Raw genomic sequence first — 20,046 nt, forward strand, 5'->3', positions numbered from 1 at the left:
AGCATAGTCCCTAGTACTCCTGTCTCTTGAGAGCGGGCTACACCACCGTGAAATTGTGAGGTAACTGAGGCCTAACAAAACCAGGTTCACTGTGGATCCGATACTGGGTGTCGAGCATGACAGGGACCTGACAGAGGGGACTCCCAGTTCCTGATGAGAACCGCTGGGGTCTAAGCAGAAGCAGGATCTCAGCTGCTTGGAGACAGACACATTGGCACCTCCTGTATGGAGCTCCCAGCACCATGTGTCAAGGGTGACCAATGATGATGCTTCTTGGCATTCGCCTGGTGTGTTACCAAGGCTCCTTGGTGCTGATGAGGACAACACTGAATCCTCACGTTGCCTTGGGGTCGGGTCAGAAGATGGACTGTCCTGGGGCCCTGCACAGGAGGCGTCAAGACAGGTGGAGACCAGCGTCTAAGGGTCTCGAAGCAGCCATGCTTACTAACGCTCCTCATATTCGTACGATGCTCAATGTCGACGCCTCTGACCTTGATGTCAAGGAACTGGACTTGGCTCCAAAAACCTTCTCTTGTTGAGCCTCTCGGGAAAGCAGGCTCCTCGTCAGAACACAATAAGCAGGGCTATGGTCGGGCCCAAGACACTGCAGACACCAAGAATGGGTGTCCGTCCCTGAGACAGTCCGACTGCACCAGGTACAGCTTCAAGAAGCCACTGGGAATCTTTGTGAATGGTAAAACTTCACCAGCTAAATCAAACAACTCAATGGTGCCTGAAAAAAAAGGGACAAGGCATGGAGAAATACCCAAAGAAGGAACTCGGCCAAAGTCCGGGTCTAAAACCACAAAGCTATCTTTTTAGCTTTGGCAAAATGCTGGACCAGGCGACATGAATCAGCGTCACCCACTTGAGAGAATACAGAAGTCTGTTTGTCCTCAGAGAATTACCTATCCACAAAAGCCATGGAAACGTGGATGGTCTTCATACCAATTTTAAATTTACCCTCCAAGAACATAAATGTCACCTTAAACGACTATTGAGATGGAAAGAATGTGAGCTAAATCCAAAGATCCCATTCTCCAGGTTTCATTGTTCTTCCCTCTGATATGTTTCTCCTTACTGTTCCTTATCATCCTTTTTTCCTACCACTTTTTCCCACTTTTCATCCTTCCTTTCTCTTCTTTCATATCCCCTTTACCATTTTCTCCCCCTTCATCTCCTCTGTCATCTGTCTCTCTCTTTTACCCCCACCCATCAACTCTCCCCTTCCTCACAGCGAGCTGAGAACCAGGAAAGCCAGGGTTCAAAATTCCCCTACTGCTCCTTGTGATCTGGGTAAATTACTTTGTTTCTTTGTCTCAGGTACAAACTTATGGGCCCTGCGCTAGTGATGGCAGCCATTTTTGCCATGCACCAGGGCCCCTTTTATCGCTGCAGGTGAAAACAGCAAAAAGTGAAATGTCTGTGTGGAAAGTTCGCACTTGCCACGCGGCCATTTCGGGGAGGAGCACTTGCTACCACCCACTGAGGTGGCGATAAGGGTTCCCTCACTAATCCAGCAGAAACCGGGCAGCGCGTGAAGTTGCCTGATTACCACCAGGTAACCCCCGCAGAAATATTTTTCCATTGGTGTGTGCTGGGGGTTGAACTACCCCCAGCACCCACACTGGGCTGGCAGTAGTTCCAGGTTGCCACATGGCAACCCTTTAGTAAAAGGGCCTGTTAAATTGTAAGCAACCTTACCTACTATCAGCAATGTTTTTTGCCTACATCTACTTGTTCGAATTTCGATAACGTTATCTTCTATGGCATCTCCACCTTACCTATTATCAGAACTGTTTTTTTACTTATATCTACTTGTTTAAACTTCGATTATGCAATTCTTTTATGTAACACTAATTGTTATCTCTCATTCTACTATCTACTAATAACAACACATTGTAAGCCACATTGAGCCTGCAAAGAGGTGAGAAAATGTGGGATACAAATGCAATAAATAAATAAACAAGCACTCCTGAGAGAGAAATACCTACTCCATCTTGAGCTACTACATAAACAGATGTCAGGAACATTCGAAAACTCCTTCCTTTCCTCTGTTTTCTTCCTCAGTCTTCCCATTACAAATCATTGCCCTCGTTCTTCTTCCGCTACCCTCCCATTGCACGCTCGTCTGCGCCCCCCCCCCCCCCCATTCTACTTCCTCTACGCCCTCTCCGTTGCTCATCATGCTAGTCCCATTTGGCCTCTTCTATCCCCTCATCACTTGCCCCATTCCCCTTCCTACACCTTCTCGTTGCTTGCTACTGGCCCTCGCCCCATTCCCCCTTCCTCTATCTCTGTCACTTGCTCCTGGCCCCGCCCCATTCTCCTTCCTCTACCTCCTCGTCACTCACTCGCTCCTGGCCCCACATCCCTTCCTCTACCTCCTCATCGCTCGCCCCTGGTCCTCACCCCTTTTCCCTTCCGCTACTTCCTCCTTGTCACTCACACACTCCTCTTTGTCACTTGCTCCTGGCCCCCGCCCCATTCTCCTTCCTCTACCTCCTCGTCACTCGCTCGCTCCTGGCCCCATTTCCCTTCCTCTACCTCCTCTTTGTCACTCGCCCCTTTTCCCTTCCTCTACCTCCTCTCCGCTCGTTCCTGGCCCTTGCACCATTCCCCCTTCCTTTACCTACTCTTCGCTCACTCGCTTCTGGCACTCGCCCCATTCCCCTACCTCCTCCTTGTTGCTCGCTCACCCCTGGCCCTTGCTCCATTCCCCTTCTACCTCCTCATCACTTCCTCTTGGCCCTCAACCTATTCCCCTTCTTCTACCTCCTCCTTGTCGCTTCCTCCTGGCCCTCGTCCCATTCCCCTTCCTCTACTTCCTCGTCGCTCGCTCGCTCCTGGCCCTTGCCCCATTCCCCTTCCTCCGCCTCCTCGTCATTTGCACACACCTGACCCCTGCCCCATTCCCCTTCCTCTGTCTCGTCGATAGCTCGCTCCTGACCATCGGCCCATTCCCCTTCCTGTACATCCTCATTGCTTGGCCCTCCCCCAATCCCCTCCATCTACCCCTTCGTCACTCACGCCTTCCCTACCCCTCCTCATCTCATTCCCCTTATCCACCCTTTTGTCACTCACTCCTCCCCTGCCCCCTCACCACTCCTTGCCCCATTTCTCTTCCTCTACCCCTTCGTCACTCGCTCCTCGCCTTCACCCACACCTCATTCCCCTTCCTGTACACACCTGTCACACGTTCCTCCCCCCCCCATTGTCTCCAGTACCCCGTCACACGTTCCTCCCCCCATTGTCTCCAGTACCCCGTCACACGTTCCTCCCCCCATTGTCTCCAGTACCCCCTTAATGCTCACTCCATTCCCTTTCATCCTTCGCTTCTCGCCCTCACCTCATTCCCCTTCATCACTTATCTACTTTGCCTCATTCCCCTTCCTCTACCTTTCCATCCCTCGCTCCTTGGCCGCTCCACTCAGCCTCTGTCGCTCGCTCCTCGGTTATCCCACTCGGCCTCCGTCACTCACTCCTCACCCCATTCCCCCTCATCGTTCGCTCATCGCCTGCCCCACTCGGCCACTGTCACTTACTCCTCGCCCACCCCACTCGGCTTCCTTGCCCCATCCCAGACTCCATGGCTCTCTACTCACCCCATTCCCCCTCGTCACTCGCCCCATTTCGCCTCTACTACTGCCTCACAGCTTGCTCCTCGCCCCATACCCCATTTGGGCTCCGCTGCCCCCTCAGGGCTCGTCCCTCACCCCATTTGGCCTCAGCTACCCCCTCACAGCTCGCTCCAATCCCCTTTGTCGCTCACTCCTCAGCCCATTTGGCTTCCGCTATCCCTTCACCCCATTCCCATTCGTCACTCACTCCTTGCCCCATTTGACCACCTCACAGCTTGCGCCTCCCCCCATTCCCTTTCATCACTCCTCTCTATATTCTGCTTCCTCTTTCACTCCTCACCCCATGCCCCTTCCTCACGATCCTTGCCCCATTCTGCTTCCTCTATCACCCTTCATCGCTCACTCCACGCTCCATATCCCCCTCTCTCTTCACCCCATTTGGCCTCCGCTACCCCCTCACAGCTCACTCCTCACCCCATTCCCCTTCCTACCCTCTCACAGCTCGCTCCTCACCTCATTTGGTCTCTACTACACCTCACTCCTCACCCCATTCCCCTTCGTCGCTCGCTCCTCAGCCCATTCCCCTTTCTCCCTCACTCCTCCCCACATTCCCCTTCATTGCTCCATTCCGCTTCCTCCCTCGTTCCTCACCCCATTCCTTTTCCTCACTCGCTCCATTCCACTTCATCGCTCGTTCCTTGCCCTGTTCTCCTTCCTCGCCCCATCACAGCTCGTTCCTCTTCCTCGCTCATTCCATTTCACTTTGCTCCTTGCTGGTTCCATTTCACTTTCCTCCTCGCCCCATCTCCCCCTCACTCCTCACCTCATTCCCCTTCCCTACTCCTTGCCCCATTCTGCTTCCTCCCCCCAATCTTCTCGCTCCATTCTGCTTCCTCTCGCTCCTTGCCCCAGTCCTTCATCACTGTTCCACTTCCTCCCTTGCTTCTCACCCCATTCCATCCTTGCTCTCTTCTCGCCCCATTCCTTTTCCTCCCTCGCTCCTTGCCCCATTTGGTCTCCTCTATCCCCTCACAGCTCGCCCCTTGCCCCCATTCCCCTTTCTCGCTCGCTCAACTAATTCCCCTTCCTCGCTCATTCCATTTCACTTTGCTCCTTGCCCTATTTTCCTTCCTCAATCGCTCCTCACCCCATTCCCCTTCCCCGCTTGCTCCATTCTACTTCCTCCCTCACTCCATTCCGCTCCCTCTCTCTCTCTTTGCCCCATTCCCCTTCCTCGACCCATTCCTATTCCTCAGTCACTTGCGCCTCGCCCCATTCCTTTTCCTCGTTCGCTCCTTGCCCAATTCTCCTTCCTCACCCCATTTGACCTCTGCTACCCCTTCACAGCTCGCTCCTTGCCCCCATTTCCCTTTGTTGCTCGTTCCATTTGACTTTGCTCATTCTATTTCACTTTGCTCCTAGTCCTATTTCCCTTCCTCACTTGCTCCTCACCCCATTACCCATCCCCTCTCACTCCTCTTCTACCCGTTCATCACACACTCCATGCCCTACTCAGTCTTTGCTACCCCCTCAGCACTCACTCCTCAGCTCATTCTCCTTCTTCTACCCCTTCGTCACATGCTCCTTGCCTCATTCGGACTCTGCTAACCCCTCAGCGCTCGCTCCTCCCTCCACTCCCCTTCTTCTACCCCTTTGTCACTTGCTCATCACCCTCCCCCAATTCTTCTTCCTCTGTCCCTCGTTGCTAACTCATCACCCTCCCACAAGTCATCTTCTTCCTCTGTCCCCTGTTGCTTGCTCATCGCCCTCCCCCAATTCTTCCTCCTCTGTTGGTCACTCATCACCCTCCCTCGTCTTCTTTTTTTCTTTCTCCTGCTGCTCACTCATCGCCCTCCCCCTCCTCTGTTACTCACTCATCGCCCTCCCCCAATTCTTCTCCCTCCTCCTCTGTCCCCTGTTGCTCACTCATCGCCCTCCTGAATTCTTCTCTCTCCTCGGTCCCGTTGCTCACTCATCGCCCTCCCGAATTCTTCTCTCTCCTCGGTCCCGTTGCTCACTCATCACCCTCCCAAATTCTCTCCCCTTTTGTCCCGTTGCTCACTCATGGCCCTCCCCAAATTCTTCTCACTTCTCTGTCCCCTGTTGCTCACTCATGGCCCTCTCCAATTCTTCTCCCTCCTCTGTCCCGTTACTCACTCATCGCCCTCCCTCCTCCGTCCCCTGTTGCTCACTCATCGTTCTCCCCCAATTATTCTCAATCCTCTTTCCCATTACTCACTCATCGCCCTCCCCAATTCTTCTCATTCCTCTGTCCCCTTTTGCTCACTCACTGTCCTTCTCCAATTCTTTTCCCTTCTCTGTCCCCTGTTGCTCACTTGTGGCCCTCCCCAGTTCTCCCTTCTCGTCTCCCTCTTGCTCACTCATGGCCCTCCCCAGTTCTCCCTTCTCGGTCCCCTGTTGTTCACTCATCGCCCTCCCCGTTTCTCCCTTCTCAGTCCCCTGTTGTTCACTCATCGCCCTCCCCAATTCTCCCTTCTCAGCCCCCGTTACTCACTCATCGCCCTCCCCAATTCTTCTCCCTCATCTGTCCCCTGTTGCTCAGTCATCTCCCTCCCCAATTCTCCCTTCTCGGTCCTGTTGTTCACTCATCGCCCTCCCCAATTCTTCTCAGACCCCTGTTGCTCAGTCATCACCCTCCCCAATTCTTCTCCCTTCTCAGTCATCTCCCTCCCCAATTCATCTCCCTTCTCGGCTCACTGTTACTCACCCATCGCCCTCACCAATTCTCCCTTCTCGGCCCCCCCTTGCTCACTCATCGCCCTCCCCAATTCTCCCTTCTGGGTCCCCTGTTGCTCCCTCATCGCCCTATCCAATTCTTCCTTCTCAGTCCCCCGTTGCTCACTCATCGCCCTCCCCAATTCTCCCTTCTGGGTCCCCTGTTGCTCCCTCATTGCCCTATCCAATTCTCCCTTCTCAGCCCCCCGTTGCTCTCTCATCACCCTCCCAATTCTCCCTTCTCGGTCCCCCGTTGTTCACTCATCACCCTCCCCAATTCTTCCCCCTCCTCTGTCCCCCGTTGCCCACTCATCACCCTCCCCAATTCCCCCTTCTCGGTCCCCTGTTGCTCCCTTATTGCCCTCCCAATTCTCCCTCCTCGGTCCCCCATTGCTCCCTCATCACCCTCCCAATTCTCCCTTCTCGGTCCCCCGTTGCTCCCTCATCGCCCTCCCCATTCTCCCTCCTCTGTCCCTTGTTGCTCACTCATCATCCTCCCCAATTCTTCTCCCTCCTCTGTCCCGTTGCCCACTCATCACCCTCCCCAATTCCCCCTCCTCAGTCCCCCGTTGCTTACTCATCACCCTCCCCAATTCCCCCTCCTCGATCCCCCGTTGCTCACTCATCACCCTCCCCAATTCCCTCTCCTCGGTCCCCCATTGCTCACAAATCGCCCTCCCCAATTCTCCCTCCCCCGTTGCTCCCTCATCGCCCTCCCCAATTCCCCCTCCTTGATCCCCCGTTGCTCACTCATCGCCCCCCCCCCAATTCTCCCTCCTTGGTCCCCCATTGCTCATTCATCGCCCTCCCCAATTCTCCCTCCCCGGTCCCCTGTTGCTCACTCATCACCCTCCCCAATTCTCCCTTCTCAGCCCCCTGTTACTCAGTCATCTCCCTCCCCAATTCTTCTCCCTTCTCGGTCCCCTGTTACTCATCGCCCTCCCCAATTCTCCCTTCTCGGTCCCCTGTTGCTCACTCATCGCCCTCCCCAATTCTTCTCCATCATCTATCCCCTGTTGCTCAGTCATCTCCCTCCCTAATTTTCCCTTCTCGGTCCCGTTGTTCACTCATCACCCTCCCCAATTCTTCTCCCTTCTCGGTCCTGTTACTCAGTCATCTCCCTCCCCAATTCTTCTCCCTTCTCGGTCCCCTGTTACTCACTCATCGCCCTCCCCAATTCTTCTCCCTCATCTATCCCCTATTGCTCAGTCATCTCCCTCCCTAATTTTCCCTTCTCGGTCCCGTTGTTCACTCATCACCCTCCCCAATTCTTCTCCCTTCTCGGACCCCTGTTGCTCAGTCATCTCCCTCCCCAATTCTTCTCCCTTCAGTCCCCTGAGTTCAATTCCCACTGCAGCTCCTTGTGACTCTGGGCAAGTCACTTAACCCTCCATTGCCCCTGGTACAAAATAAGTACCTGAATATATGTAAACCACTTTGAATGTAGTTGCAAAACCTCAGAAAGGCGGTACATCAAGTCCCATTTCCCTTCCCCTCATCGCCCTCCCCAATTCTCCCTTCTCGGTCCCCCGTTGCTCACTCATCACCCTCCCCAATTCTCCCTCCTCGGTCCCTCGTTGCTCCCTCATCGCCCTCCCCAATTCTCCCTTCTCGGTCCCCTGTTGCTCCCTCATTGCCCTATCCAATTCTCCCTTCTCAGCCCCCCGTTGCTCTCTCATCACCCTCCCAATTCTCCCTTCTCGGTCCCCCGTTGTTCACTCATCACCCTCCCCAATTCTTCCCCCTCCTCTGTCCCCCGTTGCCCACTCATCACCCTCCCCAATTCCCCCTTCTCGGTCCCCTGTTGCTCCCTTATTGCCCTCCCAATTCTCCCTCCTCGGTCCCCCATTGCTCCCTCATCACCCTCCCAATTCTCCCTTCTCGGTCCCCCGTTGCTCCCTCATCGCCCTCCCCATTCTCCCTCCTCTGTCCCTTGTTGCTCACTCATCACCCTCCCCAATTCTTCTCCCTCCTCTGTCCCGTTGCCCACTCATCACCCTCCCCAATTCCCCCTCCTCAGTCCCCCGTTGCTTACTCATCACCCTCCCCAATTCCCCCTCCTCGATCCCCCGTTGCTCACTCATCACCCTCCCCAATTCCCTCTCCTCGGTCCCCCATTGCTCACAAATCGCCCTCCCCAATTCTCCCTCCCCCGTTGCTCCCTCATCGCCCTCCCCAATTCCCCCTCCTTGATCCCCCGTTGCTCACTCATCGCCCCCCCCCCCAATTCTCCCTCCTTGGTCCCCCATTGCTCATTCATCGCCCTCCCCAATTCTCCCTCCCCGGTCCCCTGTTGCTCACTCATCACCCTCCCCAATTCTCCCTTCTCAGCCCCCTGTTACTCAGTCATCTCCCTCCCCAATTCTTCTCCCTTCTCGGTCCCCTGTTACTCATCGCCCTCCCCAATTCTCCCTTCTCGGTCCCCTGTTGCTCACTCATCGCCCTCCCCAATTCTTCTCCATCATCTATCCCCTGTTGCTCAGTCATCTCCCTCCCTAATTTTCCCTTCTCGGTCCCGTTGTTCACTCATCACCCTCCCCAATTCTTCTCCCTTCTCGGTCCTGTTACTCAGTCATCTCCCTCCCCAATTCTTCTCCCTTCTCGGTCCCCTGTTACTCACTCATCGCCCTCCCCAATTCTTCTCCCTCATCTATCCCCTATTGCTCAGTCATCTCCCTCCCTAATTTTCCCTTCTCGGTCCCGTTGTTCACTCATCACCCTCCCCAATTCTTCTCCCTTCTCGGACCCCTGTTGCTCAGTCATCTCCCTCCCCAATTCTTCTCCCTTCAGTCCCCTGAGTTCAATTCCCACTGCAGCTCCTTGTGACTCTGGGCAAGTCACTTAACCCTCCATTGCCCCTGGTACAAAATAAGTACCTGAATATATGTAAACCACTTTGAATGTAGTTGCAAAACCTCAGAAAGGCGGTACATCAAGTCCCATTTCCCTTCCCCTCATCGCCCTCCCCAATTCTCCCTTCTCGGTCCCCCGTTGCTCACTCATCACCCTCCCCAATTCTCCCTCCTCGGTCCCTCGTTGCTCCCTCATCGCCCTCCCCAATTCTCCCTTCTCGGTCCCCTGTTGCTCACTCATTGTCCTTCCCCATTCGGCTTTTTCTACTCTCTCATTGCTCAATCATTCTTCCATCCATATTCTTTCAGCTCTTTCTCCTTTTCCACCATCTCTCTCTCCCCTCCCCCTCTTCCTTTCTTGCTTTCTCTCCCTCAATCCCCCTTCCCCATCTCTGCCTTTCATCCTCTCCGTTTTCCTCTTCTCCCTATCCTTCCTCGCCTTTCTTTTTCCTTCTTTACCCTTTCTCCTTCCACTTCCATCGCTATCCTTCTTGCTCATCTCTCGCCTTTCTCCAACCCATCCACCCTTTTTCCTCAGGAATTTTTTTTTTCTCTTCCTTTCTTCCTCAGCCGCCGGTTTTAACTGTAAATCCTCCATCCGATTAATTCCACACTTTTATCGTCCAATATGCTCCTTTCTATTTTCTTTGCCTCCACTAGTTCTGAACGCGAAAAAGCCAAGAACTAAACCACATAGGACGTCTCTCCCACAGACTCAAGTCTCCGTCCCGGCTCATTTCCCGTTACCTGCTCCGCTCCTCCCGCCCGCTCTGCGGCTCCGGCAATAATCAGCTGAAGAGCAAAACAAGTCCTAATAGCAGAGCCTACAAGTGCGGTGCGCCTGCGCGCAGCCGGCTCGGCGCAGGGGCCGCTGGGATTTGTTGTCTCCGTTTCGGCTTGTCGTGTTGGTGTTGCCGGAAGCTCAGCGGCCGATGGACTCCAACGACCAGAGGCCGCAGAGCTCCGCACCCTGTCGCAGCACGTCCTCTCGAACGTTCTCTGCGGTGCCCCGCCTCACAGGAGATGCAGGTGTGCACGAGCGCTGCGGTTTCTTAGGCAACGGGAGCGCGCGGGGTAAGGCGGGGCCTGTGTGCTGTGCTTCAGCTTTGGTAGGGGGACGGGGGGAGAAGGTTGAGGTGGACAACGATGAAACGCTCGAGGCACGTGACTGATTCATCGCGCGACGCTTTGGGCGGAGCAGCCTGGGATTTAAAGGTGTAGTGCTTAATGGCACCAAATAACCTTATCTCAAAGCAGCGGGGATTCTTAGCCCAGTCCTCCAGGCACTGTTGAAAATATCCACTATGAAAATACATTAGAATCTTTGCATTCACGTCTATCTCGTGCATATTTTTTGTGGGTTTCCTGAAAACTGACTGGGTGTGGCCTGAGGACCAGACTGAGAACCTCGGGCCCTGCCTCATAGTAATACCATTTAAGCCAAGGAGCTCGGATAGAGCAGGAGACGAAGTGAGCCTATCTAGTCCATTGTAAGAGCTGAAGCCAGTAGGCGGAGCTTCACAATAGCCAAAGATTATTAGCAATAGAAATCAAACAAAATAAAACATGGAAAATAAAATGATACCTTTTTTATTGGACATAACTTAATACATTTCTTGATTAGCTTTCGAAGGTTGCCCTTCTTCCTACTACTACTACTACTTAACATTTCTAGAGCGCTACTAGGGTTACGCAGCGCTGTACAAATTAACGAATAAGGACGGTCCCTGCTCAGAAGAGCTTACAATCTAAAAGACAAAATGCCAAGTTGGGGTAGATGAGATTTCCTGAGAAGAGATGAAGTGATTAGGTGCCGAAGGCGACATTGAAGAGGTGGGCTTTGAGCAATGATTTGAAGATGGGTAGGGAGGGTAGAAGGGCAACCTTCGAAAGCTAATCAAGAAATGTATTAAGTTATGTCCAATAAAAAAGGTATCATCTTATTTTCTTTTCCATGTTTTATTTTGTTTGATTTCTATTGATAACCTTAAGAGTGGACTAACACGGCTACCACACTCCTCTACCAAAGATTATTAGAAATATATACTAAGGGACTGTCTGTACGAGGTCCATCTGTAACAATGGATAGGCAATGCCTTTAAAGGTGGAGGAGAAAAGTTTTTATGTTTGTTTTTTTACTTATTGGACAGCTTTTTATTTTATTTGACAGCCTCCCGTGTTTATTTTATTTTTATTATTTTCTTTGTTGCGTTTGTATCCCACATTTTCCCACCTTTTTGCAGGCTCAATGTGGCTTACAATATATCATGAATGGTGGAAATATGTTAGAAGATATACTTTTAGTGTTATAGAAGAAGCTTGGGTAACATGATAATGATAGTAATATAACAAGCAAATAAGACAATTCTGAATATAAGTGGAGGAGTGGTGTATGTTCACATTTGTTGATCTTTGTGGTATGCCTTATTAAAGAGATGGGTCATGAAATAAATATTTAATATCTCTAAAACAGATTCAAAAATTATTGTAACTGGTAGCAAAAACAGTTATAAACTCTGTATCATGTTCTCGTTTTTCTGCACTGTTCTATACAATACAGATGGCCACATTTCAGTGAGGATATAGCCTCTTTCCTCATGGGTTATTCTTGACTGTTGTTGTAATCTGCCTTGGGAAACCTGGTGTTATAAAGATGGAATATATTAAAATTTAATATATTGAAATTAAATGGAAGTAAAATTAAACTCGCCTTTCATTGGGGCACATGGAATCACATCTTCGTCTGTTTTGTAGAATTTGACATATTAGATACTCAAATGGATTTTTCTATTTAGAACGTATTTTAGGGGCAAGTGGTTTTATAGTCAAAATAAAAATAAAGATTTTGTTTCATGCAGATCTCTTTTGTTTAAACATAACTAAATGGGCGATAAGCCCCTAAAGCAATCCATTGGTTTTGTTATATTTTGTCCTTGTGATGATTTATACTTGCCAAAACTGAAAACTTTTATCTCTATTTGGTCGATAAAAGGAACTCATTGTGAACACTATCCATCCTAAAAAGCTGTTTTGTGGCTGTACAAGAGGAACTGTGATATTGGATAAATAAGTGTGTGTTTGTGTCCCTAGTCATGCATCCACTTATATAATCCTTTCAAGAAAGCCACTTAATTAACTTACATAACTACATAAGTACATAAGTATTGCTATACTGGGACAGACCCATCAAGCCCAGCATCTTGTTTCAAACAGTGGGCAATCCAGGTCACAAGTAAACAGAGAGTAGGGTTAAATGGTCATCATTCTCAATGGAGAAGGGTAGATAGTGGGATTCCCTAGGGGTTTGTGCTGGGACCACTTTTTTTTACATATTTATAAATGATCTAGAGATGGGAGTAACTAGTGAGATAATTACATTTGCGGATGACACAAAGTTATTCAAAGTTGTTAAATCGCAAGAAGATTGTAAAAAATTACAAGAGGACCTTGGGAGACTGGGTATCCAAATGGCAAATGATGTTTAAATGTGAGCAAGTGCAAAGTGATGCATGTGGGAAAGAGGAACCCAAGTTATAGCTACATAATGCAAAGTTCCACATTAGGAGTCATCGACCAGGAAAGGGATGTAGGCATCATCGATGATGATACATTGAAACCCTCTGCTCAGTGTGCAGTGGCAGATAAGAAAGCAAATAGAATGTTAGGAATTATTAGGAAAGGAATGGAAAACAACAATTAGGATGTTATAATGCCTTTGTATCGCTCCATGGTATGACCGCACCGCACCTCGAATATTGTGTTCAATTCTTGTCACCGCATCTCAAAAAAGATATAGTGGAATTAGACAAGGTACAGAGAAGGGCAACGAAAATGATAAATGGGATGGGACAACTTCCCTATGAGGAAAAGCTAAAACGGCCAGGGCTCTTCAGCTTGGAGAAAAGACGGCTGAGGGGAGATATGATAGAGGTCTATAAAGTAATGAGTGGAACGGATAGACATGAATTACTTTTTTACGTTTTCCAAAAATACTAGGAGTAGGGGGCACACAATGAAGCTAGAAAGTAGTGAATTTAAAACGAATTGGAGAAAATATTTCTTGACTTAACATGTAATTAAAATCTGGAATTCGTTCCCAGAGAATGTAGTAAAAGCAGTTAGCTTAGCGGGGGTTAAAAAAAGGTTTGGCTAGCTTCCTAAAGGAACAGTCCATAGACCATTATTAAAATGGACTTGGGGCAAATCCACTGCTTATTTCTAGGATAAGTGGCATAAAATGTATTGCCAGGTACTTGTGACCAGGATTGGCCTCTGTTGGAAACAGGATGCTGGGCTTGATGGACCTTCGTCTGTCCCGGTATGGCAATACTTATGTACTTATGGCTAGGGCTCTTCAGCTTGTAGAAAAGACAGCTGAGGGGAGCTATGATAGAGGTCTATAAAATAATGAGTGGAGTGGAACGGGTTGACGTGAATCGCTTGTTTACTCTTTCCAAGATATAAGGAACTGGTCTAAGTTACAATATGTGTAGTCCAGGTGCAGAATGATTGTATAGTCAGTCACCCTGTGTATTAAAGACTTGGGAAAAGAGCCAGGCTTTCACCTACTCCCTGAAGTGAGGTAGCCTCATGTTATATGTAGCCCCTTTGGGAGTAAGTTGCAGAGTGTGGGGGCTATTCCTGAGAAGGCTTGCTGGCGGGTATCACATTGCACAATTTCTTTTGATAAGGGTGCAGGTAGTGATTCTCTTTGAGATTACCTTAGAGATCTGAAAAGTGTGTAAAGGGCTAACTTATTCTTTAATACTCTGGCCTAGGAGTAATTACAGGAAATTATTTTCCACAGAGAGGGAGGTCAATGCCTGGAATGCCCACCCAAGGGAGAAACAAAAACGGTGATAGAATTCAAAAAGGCGTGGAATGAACACAGAGGATCTTTAATTGCATTTTATTTCTGTTATTTTAATTTCAGTGCTGTTAATTGTGAATATTGTTGATACTGTTTCATAGTAGTCCTATTAAATTTTAATTTGCTGTTCTCAAGACTACTTCATTTATATTTGTGACAGACCCATCAAACCCAGCATCCTGTTTCCAACCTTAATTCATGTCTTCTAGTTTTACCATTTCCAAAACAAAACAAAATATTTGTTTCTATATTAATATCTTTCAAGTATGTAAACATCTGTATCATATCTCTCCTGTCCCTTCTCTAGGGTGTGCATATTCAGGTCTTCCTGTCTCCTCTCATGCGTCCTTTAGTGCAAATCCCACTCCATTTTTGTTGCCTTCCTCTGGACTACTTCTAGTGTTTTTGCATCCTTAGCAAATTACAGTCTTCAAAACTGAACACAATTCTCCAAGCTGGGCCTCACCAACAACTTGTACAGGACATCAACACCTCCTTTCCTCTGCTGGTTATGCCTTTCTGACTACTGCCATCACCTTGTTGTACTGTTTCATCGCCTTCATATCCTCCAATACCATCGTCCCAAGGTCCCTCTCCCTGTCTGTGCATATCAACCTCTCACCTACTAGCACATACGGCTCCCTTGGATTTCTACACCCCAAATGCATAACGCTGTACTTCTTTGCATCAAATTTTAACTGCCAAACTTTAGACCATTCTTCTAACTTTTGCAGATCCTTTTTCATGTTTTCCACTCCCTCCAGGGTATTCTCTGTTACAAATCTTGGTATCATCCACAAAAAGATAAACCTTACCTTTTAACTCTTCGGTGATGTTGCTTACAACTATACTGAACAGAATTGGCTCTGGACCAATCCTTGAGGCACTCCGTTACTCACCTTTCCTTCCTCTGAATGAATTCCTTTAACCACCACTCTCTGGCATCTGTGTCTGGCAACAGTTTCTAATCCAGTTCACCACTTTGGGGTCCTAATTTCAGCCTGTGAAATTTTTTCAAGAGCTTCCTATGAGGAACTATGTCAAAGGCTATGCTGAAAGCCAAGTAGATTACATCAAGTGCATGTCATCAATCTAATTATCTGGTCACCCAGATTCATTTGGCACGATTTACCTTTGGTAAAGCCACGTTGCCTCAGATCTTGCAACCTGTTGGATTCCAGGATCACAATATCAGATGTTTTATCTACGCGGATGATATTCTTGTAATTTTTCCTGCATTTCATATTTTTTATTTATTTATTGCATTTGTATCCCACATTTTCCCACCTTTTTGCGGGCTCAGTGTGGCTTACAATACGATATGAATGATGGAAATACAATTTGTTACAACTTGGTTATGGATTACATTGTGAAGAGTTATACAAGACAATCAAAGTGTTGTTAAGGAATATAAACACTGGAACAAACCTTGAAACATTGGAAGGAGACAGCGGGAGGTTAAAAGGGCATTATGTATGGTATACATATTTCTGTGAGTAAAGGTATGAGTGAGGTGAGACTACGGGGGATGAGAGTTCAGAAGTGGATGTATATTGCTCCGGACCTCACCCCATTACAAAATTGCTTAGATGCCCTCACCAATTGGCTAGTTAATCACAAACTAATGCTCTGTCCTTCTAAGACAGTAACTTACTGAATCACAAGGTTTCATTGTACTCCTTCTGTTACCCCTGTTCTCTTTCACAGACCTATTATTGTAATTGCCTCTTTATGGTATCCATGGCATAATTTCTGACTCAAATTTAACTTTTGCACCACAGGTAGCTTCTTAGTAAAATCAGGCTTCTTCATTCTCAGAAGACTTTGTTCTATCCGCAGTTATGTTGAACCCAAAGCATTATAGATACTAGTACACATTTTTCTAATATCATGTAAAGACTATTGTAACACTGTTTATTGTGGGATTTCTAGATCTTTAGCCCACAGACTCTTAAAAACTCAGCTGTCCTATTATTATGTAGGGCCCATAGGTTTGATCATGCCACTCCCTTCCTGGCAAAATGACATTAGCTACCTTTTCACTGTTAACCAATTTTCAAAACTCTCTGTCTTACCCATGAAGCTTTGCACTTAGGATTACCCTCATATCTTTCATCTGTAATTGTTCCCTACAGCTCCCAATCGTAGTGTAAGGTAATTTGGATGCTAATCGTCTGTCCACTTAAGTTATCTCACTATGATTCAACACGTTCCACACCTTTCTTTTATCTGGGCCCAAAATCATAGAACAATCTCCCAGTCTTAATTAAAGTGGAATCTCCATTCCCAAAGTTGAAGCAACTTTTAAGGACCCAGTTTTTTTTTTTCAACTGGCTTTTGGACATATTAACATTAATATTTAAGGTGGATGCTTCTCCTTGATTATAAGTAGTATTTTGTTTTTGCTAAGGTCAGCACCACATGTCTACTCCCTGCCTCCTCCCCTTGGATGAATGTTGACTTTCCTGTTCTTTATTGCGTTCCTTTCATGCTTTTATTAATATGATTTCAGATTGTAAACCGCTTTGCCCAACTTGCAGCATAAGAAGTATATCAAGCTTTTAATAAACTATCAACTACGTCCTTTCCTTCAGCAGCACTTCCATTACTTTTCCAATAACCAAAGTGACAGCTGGTCTTTTTTGTAATTGTCTGAAGTTGAATACATTGAAGACAAAAGTCTTATAGTTTGATGATTTTGAGTCCCTGCCAGACAGAGAATTAACATTGGAGACTGGCGAATTGTTCAAAATTGAGAATGAATCAAGAGTATTAGGTGTTACCCTGGATTTAAGATTAACATATCAAACTCAGATAAATAATCTAAATAAGACATTTTTATTTAATTATGTAAATTAAGGACTATTAGGTCATCTTTAAGTAAAGAGAGCTTTAGGGTTATATCACAAGCCCTACTTCTCCCTCATTTGGATTCCTGTAATTCCTTATATCACATACTGTCTTTGAAGTTACAACGAAAGCTACAATTTTTACAGAATACTGCTGCTAGACTTATTTTTTTTTGTAAAGGTCAATTTGAAAGAGCTAGTCCTGTCTTAAGTTCTTTACACTGGTTGCCAATTAACTCACATATTGTATTTAAGATCTCTTGTTTGATTTTTAATATTTTCTACGGATTAAATGATGAAGGTGTTGTTAGGATTTTAAATATTCCTTCCAGTTTTCTTACTGATAGATTGAAACTTGGTTTTCCGTTCTTTATATGGGTTTTGTACTGTTTCTCATCATTATTTGTCACAGTGTTTATTATGTCTCTATAATCAATAAAAAGATTATTTAGTAATAAAACTTGGCTTTCCTTCTTTAAAAGGAGCTTGACAAAGGAGACAGATTGAACTTTCTTTCCCCTTTCAGGGGGCCAAAGTATGGAGTTCTTTCCTGAGACAGATAAGAGAATTGCCTTCTTACTTTTTTGTTGTTGTTGTTGTTGGAGAGCACAAAATATATCTGTTTTCTTTTTATATATATCTTTATTGAGTCAAAGGGTGGGCACATCACACAACATCAAAAGTTAGGCCAGACAATACAAAGTGTACAGGAAATGGAACAACCAGAACCACATGATAAATCACAGAGAGTCAAATCAAAGAAGGGGCTGTATGAACTGATGTTGCCTGGACAAAGGGAGAAACTCAAGTGGTTGGTTACTACATAAATGGTCCAAATTGCCTTTTCTTTTTTTTTCCTTCTCTTTGTGTTACATTGACTGTTTAGTTATATTGTTCGTATATCTAATTATATTATTTTGTATTTAATACAGTTGTATTTAACCTGTTTTGTTGATATATTGTATATTTTAATATATCTTATTTTATGTTATAAACCACTTAGAGGGGCATAATCGAATGGGGTGCCCAAGTTTTCCTGAAGACGTCCTTGCAGGACATCCCCGTGAAGGGGCGGGCAAACCCATATTATCAAAACAAGATGGGTGTCCATCTTTCGTTTTGATAATACGGTCAGGGACGCCCAAATCTCAACATTTAGGTCGACCTTAGAGATGGTTGTCCCCGTTTTTCACCGATAATGAATAGAAATAAAACAAAATAAAACATGAAAAAAAAAATAACGACCAAAGCCAAGCCATTTGGTCATGGGAGGAGCCAGCATTCGTAGTGCACTGGTCCCCCTCAAATGCCAGGACACCAACCAGACACCCTAGGGGGCACTGCAGTGGACTTCAGAAAAAGCTCCCAGGTGCATAGCTCCCTTACCTTGTGTGCTGAGCCCCCCAAAACCCACTCCCCACAACTGTATACCACTACCATAGCCCTTAGGGATGAAGGGGGGCACCTACATGTGGGTACAATGGGTTTGTGGTGGGTTTTGGAGGTCTCACATTTACCACCACAAATTTAACAAGTGGGGGGGATGGGCCTGGGTCTGCCTGCTTAAAGTGCACTGCAGTACCCAATAAAACTGCTCCAGGGACCTGCATACTGCTGTCATGGAGCTGGGTATGATATTTGAGGCTGGCATAGAGGCTGGAAAAAAATATTTTTTATTTTTGTTATGGTGTGAGGGGTTTAGTGACCACTGGGGGAGTAAGGGAAGGTCATCCCTAATTCCCTCTGGTGGTCATCTGGTCAGTTAGGGCACATTTTTGTGTCTTGGTCCTAAAAAAAAATGGACCAAGTAAAGTCGCCCAAGTGTTCGTCAGGGACGCCCTCCTTTTTTCCATTATCAGCTGAGGACGCCCATGTGTTAAGCACGCCCCAGTCCCGCCTTTGCTATTTTCCGACATGCCCCCGCGAACTTTGGTCGTCCCCACGATGGAAAGCAGTTGAGGATGCCCAAAATTGGCTTTCGATTATGCCAATTTGGGCGACCCTGGAAGAAGGATGCCCATCTCCCGATTTGTGTCAAAAGATGGGCGCCCTTCTCTTTTGAAAATAAGCCTGATAGTCAACTTGTTTTGATGAGCAGTATATTAATTAAATTGATCCTTGATCCTGGTGCCCCAGAATTTGGAAGAGCTGATCTGGTGTTGTAATAGAATTTTTTTTTATGCCATGTGGTTCAAACTAAGTGTTGCCAAGACCAAATTGTTTGGTTATCTGAACAGGTGAGGAAATCACACATTTCCCCCTCTCCGCTTGGGGAATGGATTTGGCTTTTCTTTCAAGGATTCCTGCCACAATCTGGAGAACTTGGACGATTCAGGTTTGCAGTTGAGGGATAGTATCTCAAGGGTGATGTGGGATCCTTTTGGTTCTACATCTTATGGCCCTATCTGTCTAAGCAGAATGTGGCACTGATTACAATAGCATTAGTAGGGGGTGGAGTCAAGATGGCGGCATTCTGACCTTGACTTCTCCAGTGTCTCCTGAATTCCTCCTGAACAACGTACCTTATGCCTTTGAAAAAGAAGGGGAAGGTGGTTATCTGCACCACTACAACTTCTTCTTTGTTTCAGCTGACGCTTGAAGCTTTTGCGGTACGGCAAACAGGAGCAAGTGGGGAACCAGTTTCTCCTGCCGCTGCTTGGGAGATGAGAAACTTTTCCGCCTGAAGTCACAAATACTACTGGGAGGCAGTTGCTTGAAGCAGAGGGGAAAATGCCCACATTGGAGGTCAGTGATCAAGTTCGGGCAGGCCCGGTTGCACCTATAGAGCAAGAGAAAAGCTCCGGGAGTGTTGCTTTGGCCTTAGAGGAAACTCGACCTCTAGCTGGAGGGGCCTAAATGCTCCGAAGACATCTTCCACCCAGATACCATCAGTGGACTCTCTTACCCCCCTGCAAAGTCCAACAGTCGTCTCTTCGGGCTCTTTGTGGAATGTGTTGTTATGTTATGGATTCATATCTCTTTTGTAACAAGATTGTATTGCTTGTTCTGTTTTGAAAATTCCAATAAAATATACAATTTAAAAACACAATAGCATTAGTAATGATGAGAATGTGTAACGGTTACAGATGGTGTAGAATATGGGGGCAAAATTGATTGAGATCTTAGGCAACTGAACCATATTTAACCAGCTTTGAAAC

At 47.2% G+C, this 20,046-nt stretch overlaps 1 protein-coding gene across 7 annotated transcripts in view; it reads right to left on the bottom strand.

Moving 5' to 3' along the window:
- Positions 1-9,972, bottom strand: part of ABCC5 (ATP binding cassette subfamily C member 5) — a 147,951-nt gene extending 137,979 nt beyond the window's left edge. For all 7 annotated transcript variants that reach the window (XM_030215965.1, XM_030215966.1, XM_030215971.1 and 4 more), the window contains exon 1: positions 9,917-9,972. The gene's annotated coding sequence lies outside the window, so the exon portion shown is untranslated. The remainder of the gene's footprint in view (positions 1-9,916) is intronic.
- Between the last annotated feature and the right edge of the window lie 10,074 nt (positions 9,973-20,046).

This window comes from Microcaecilia unicolor, chromosome 10 (genome assembly GCF_901765095.1).
Source record: "Microcaecilia unicolor chromosome 10, aMicUni1.1, whole genome shotgun sequence".
Lineage (NCBI taxonomy): Eukaryota > Metazoa > Chordata > Amphibia > Gymnophiona > Siphonopidae > Microcaecilia > Microcaecilia unicolor.